This window comes from Mus caroli, chromosome 18 (assembly GCF_900094665.2).
Source record: "Mus caroli chromosome 18, CAROLI_EIJ_v1.1, whole genome shotgun sequence".
NCBI lineage: Eukaryota > Metazoa > Chordata > Mammalia > Rodentia > Muridae > Mus > Mus caroli.
Window position 1 is genome coordinate 68975972 of NC_034587.1, and position 5280 is coordinate 68981251.

Below are 5280 nucleotides of genomic sequence, written 5' to 3' on the forward strand. Positions count from 1 at the left end.
TCTTCCAAAAACAGAACAGAAAAAGAATGCCTACATATTAATGTAACTAATAAATGATCATTGTAATTATTAATATTACTTTTATTTTGATATTGGTGACATTTTATTTTTGAGATGATAGAGTACATATGTGTGTGTGTGTGTGTGTGTGTGTGTGCATGTGTGTGTGTCTACATGTATATTCCTAAAATTTAGCCTGCTCAACTCTATATAATGTTACATATGTATGCTTTTCAAAGCTTATCATTTGATATTAGATAACGAACTGGTATGCTCTTCTCTGAAACTTTGATCATTGTCAAAATGCACAGAGAATCTTTCTATAGAGTGAGTTCCTGATGAGAAGCCAAAGTTTCAAAAAAGAATTTTCAAAGAATAGATTTGTAAAGTATAATTATATATAGGTATGCTCTTAAATTTTATCATTATATTTTCTACAACAAAGTCTTCTCTACAAATTATGTCAATAGAACATAATGTTTTAAGAATAAATCTGGCCACACACACATACACATTCAAATTTATATCAATTGAGGATATATATACATGTGTGTGTGTATATATATATATATATATATATATATATATATATATATATATGTAGAAAATAACATGAATAGAAACTGTTAATGCACTGTTGAAGCATATTTAAACAATGTTTGCAGGTTTTTTAGTATTTTATTGCCTACTGTTTCCATTGTTCTATAAAAACCAGATGGGGTTGCTGAAACAAGGAATATAGATCTCACAAAGCTAATATAGTTGAGACAAAGATGAAAATCACTCTGTGTGCCAAAGATGGTAAATCAACAAGACATTCGCTGGACTGACACCAGTCAAGTATTTGTTCAGTTGTGAATAATATGATAACACACAGGGAGATGTTTGAAATTTGATAAATAAATCATTTAAATTTGAATGAAAAGAGAAAGTATAGATGAGGCCATTTTAAGTCTCCATTCCTAGATTCACTACTTTCTGCCTTCATCCTATGCAGTTTGTCATCTGGACTCTACAAGTCATCTTTGATATACAGTATCAAGAATGAAATGTGAATAAAAGTATGGTTTCTTTAGCTTTTATAAGATCAGAATATTCCACAATCACAAATAATTTCTGATTGCTGAAATAAATGTCATGTATCAATTCTTCATCAACTACCAATTCACACACCAACCTATATGTATATACAAAATAGACTTAGATCCTCCTATTCCAACTTTATAGCAATAATGTGTTACAAAAGGTTATGGCTGGTAGGCATGATATTAGTTTCAAGAATAAAGAGAGTAGCCTCATACTCCCTATTTCTTCTATAATCTGTTATTACTGTGTCAATGATTGTATCAATTTTTTTAAAGAAAGGTGATTTTATTAGAAAGAAAAACAACAAAAGGGAGATGGGACCAGAGCACAGGTTAGTCCATCCGGGCCTTCAGCGTCCTGGTGGTGATCTTGACTTTCTCAATGATGTGGACAATGACGCCCATGCCCGACACGACACCCCGGTCCACTGTGTTCAGCATGGCCTGAGAAATGGTTTCAAACAGGTGTTCTGGATCCATGTTGGGCTCCCAGAGACACTCACACATCCCATACATTTGTTTGAAGCAGGTACCACTGACTACAAAGTCATCAGTCACCTTGGGACAGCCAATGAGGTCCAGAGAGCAAATGAAGGGCTTGAAGGTCTTCGGGTCCAGGCCAGCAATGACAAGCTCTGTGTAATAGGGACCAAACTGCTTCTCATACAGGAGGTTGGCCACCATGCTCATGAGGGTATAAGGCTTGATCTGCCGACCTTCTTTCAGCTCATACAGGCTCATTCGGAACTTGAGACGCTGGGCAACTGTCTGGACATCAGTGGCCAGGTCGGCCAGGCCTATGTAGAACCTGTCACCCATGGGAAAGATCTTCTGGAAGTCCGTGGTCACCAACTGGGCCTGGATCCTAAAACGCCTGTTTGCAGCGATGGCCACACAGTTCTTTCCCTTCATGGCCATGATGCCCCTCCATTATAGGACATAATAGACATGATTGCGCTGGAGTGGAAGCCCGATCCCTACTGTATCCATCTTTTTATGAACTCTCTCATCTAAGAAACCCTATATGTTCCCATTCGAATACTTAATGTGAAAACAAAAGTGTAATTCCTACCCTTAAGCAATATATTAATCTCAATGTACTCAACCTTTTACAACATATATGGCACCCATTAAATATTAGTATATTCCTGAACCTACTCTCCTTTTCTAGTACCAAATCTGTATAATGTCTTATTCCATAATTCATTGTTTCACTTATAGAACACTTATCCAGCATTTATTCTGTATTATTTTATTAGCCAAAAGAAAAATTAGTTTCAATATAATTTATTGCCATGAGTCATTAGCCTATTGAAATGAAGATACTGTATTTATGACCCCATAATTTTCTGTAAGATTAAAAGGTGTAAATGATGTGAATAGAAGTAAAGGATAAGACCTCTGCTTGGAAGTTTCACTGTGTGGTTCCTAGAACTTATGACCGGTGCAATAGAGAGCAGAATTTTAAAAAAAGAGGAGGAGAAGGAGACACGTAAAAGATGCTTCTTTTATTGGCCTATATGAAACCAGGAGTTTAGGGATATTCTCAGGTCAGCATCACAAAATGTTTAGAAATCTATATTTTTGACATCTAGGGGTAAAATAAGAGACAAGGGAAGTGTATATCCACAGAAGGCAGTAAAGCTGAGAGGACATAATTGTCTGATCAATGATGGCCGAGAGCACTGACATTTCAGTAAGGCTGGAATAAGGAAAAGCAGAAGTCAGATGATCTTAGGAGTCTACTAAACTGAAAGATTGTCTTTAAAAAGAGAAGTCATCATTCAAAAAGAAATTTTTCAAAGAACAGTAGTATACACTTTAACGGGGAAAAAAGTAACACACATGAAATACTTGTATGTTTGTGTTTAAGACATGAATCTAAGGACAACGGAGCAAACAGAAACACTAATGAGGATTCCCAGCTCCCAACTTAATTTCTGGCAGGTCCAAGACTATCATTCATACTTCCTAAATAGGCCCCAATGCTACAAAGTAGAAATTCGATTAAAAAAAAAATATGTGTATTGGTAAAGTCCCTAGGCAACTGGATTGGCTGACTCATGCAAAGGAAACCTGGATGAATAAAATTTTAGCCAACATTATGGAAGGTTCTGTTTCAATATATCTAACACTCTGCCTTACCTGGATGTCTTTTGGTCAAGTGAGTAGGTTACACTAAATAAATGAACTAAATAGGGCTCATAAGAGCTCACAGAGACTGAAGTGACACTCGCTAAACCTGCATGGGTCTGGTCAATATCCTCTAAATGTATTTGGTCATGGTTGTCTGACTTTGTGGTATTGTGGGACTCCTATCAGTGAGAGTGAGGGTATCTCTGTCTTTTTAGCCTGTTCTTGGGGCCCTTTTCTTAATTATTGGGTTGCATTATCTAGTTCTGATATGGGGGTTAGTTCCTAATCTTATTGTAGTGTGTCATGCCATTTAGAATTAATATTCCGGGGAGGCCTGCTCTTTTTATAAGGAAAATAGAGGAGTGGATATTGAAAGAGGGGAGGTTGGGGGAAGGACCTAGGAGGAGTGGAAGGAAGGCAAACTTCAGTCATGATGTTTTGTATAAGAGAAGAATGATACTATCTGTAATGCCCAACAAAGCAGAGGGAGAAACTGTAGAGACCATATCCAAAGGTTAGGTAAGGCCTCAGGTTGGGGGATGGGACCTTCTCCTCATCTCCAAATTTTTAACTCAGAATGGCTCCTGTCTAAAAGAAATATGGGGACAAAGTGTGGAACAGAGACTGAAGGAAAGGCCATCCTGAGACTGTACCACCTGGGGACCCACTGCATATACAGACACCAAACTCAGACACTATTGTGGATACCAAGAAGTGCTTGCTGACAGGAGCATAATATAGCTGTCTCCTGAGAAGCTCTACCAAAGTCTGACAAATACAGAGGTGGATGCTTGCAGCCAACCATTGTATTGAGCATGGGAACCCCAATGGAAGAGTTAGAGAAAGGACTGAAGGAGCTGAAGAGGTTTGCAACCCCATAGGAAGAACAACAATATCAACCAACCAGACTTCCCAGAGCTCTCAGGGACTAAACCACCAATCAAAGAGTAGACATGGAGGGACTCGTGGCTCTAGTTGCATATGAAGCAGAGGATGGCTTTATCTGGTATCAGTGGGAGGGGAAGCCCTTTGTCCTGTGAAGGTTCGTAGTCCCAGTGTAGGGGAATGCCAGGGCAATGAGGTGGGAGTAGGTGGGGGAGGTGAGCTTCCTCATAGAAGCGGAGGGGGTGAGATGAGATAGGGGATTTGAGGGAAAGGGGATAACATTTAAAATATAAATAAATAAAATATCCAATAAGAAAAGAAATTGAAGAAGATATCAGAAGCTGGAATGATCTCCCATGCTCATATATTGTAGGATTAACAGTGAAAATGGCCATTTTACCAAAAGCAGACTCCAAATTCAATGCAATCCCCATCAAAATTCCAATATAATTACAGACCTTGACAGAACAATTCACAGCTTCATATGGTAAAACAGAAAAACCAAGAGTAGCTAAAACAATCCTTTACAATAGAAATGATTAATTTATTAAGATATTTAGTAGAGAAATAGATATCACACATGCTCAGATGAGTAACTTAAGCAGAGTATTCCTCAGAGAGAATGCAAATGGAAATATTAGAAGTATCCTTTTGATGGGTTTGTAGGCAGAGTTGACCACATGGAAAGAAAAAAAAAGTAGCCCGTGAACTTCAATATGTGTTAATAGCAAGTATCCAATGTGAAATACAAAAAGAAAAGAACAGAAAATTCCAGTGTAAAATAAATTAATAAAACACAGCTGAGGAAAACCCAATTCTCCAAAGCAGTATTCATTTGCTGATGAAAATCTCAGGAAAAAAAAGGTAAGAGTGCAATGCAGGATGGACACATGAAGAATTAATGCTAAAATAAAGACTTTTATGCACTAATAAATGAGCTTACTTAAATAGAGATTCGTAGACTTTTGAAAAGTTTCATTAGTAGGGAAAGCAATAGGAATTTCTGAAATGGTTTGATATACTGGTATTATTTCTCTGATATAAACTCATTCTACTTTGTTCTATAATAATGGATATGAGCTTGTAAGTAGCTTCTCATTGCCGGCTGATATGATGGTAAGCATTGTCAATAGATGACACACAAGGGATCCTTGTTCTTCCCCCTGTTTCTGTT

General features: G+C 37.3%; 1 pseudogene; it reads right to left on the reverse strand.

The window, feature by feature from the left end:
* Positions 1–1413: 1413 nt before the first annotated feature.
* LOC110285034 lies at positions 1414–2035 on the reverse strand (annotated as a pseudogene).
* Between the last annotated feature and the right edge of the window lie 3245 nt (positions 2036–5280).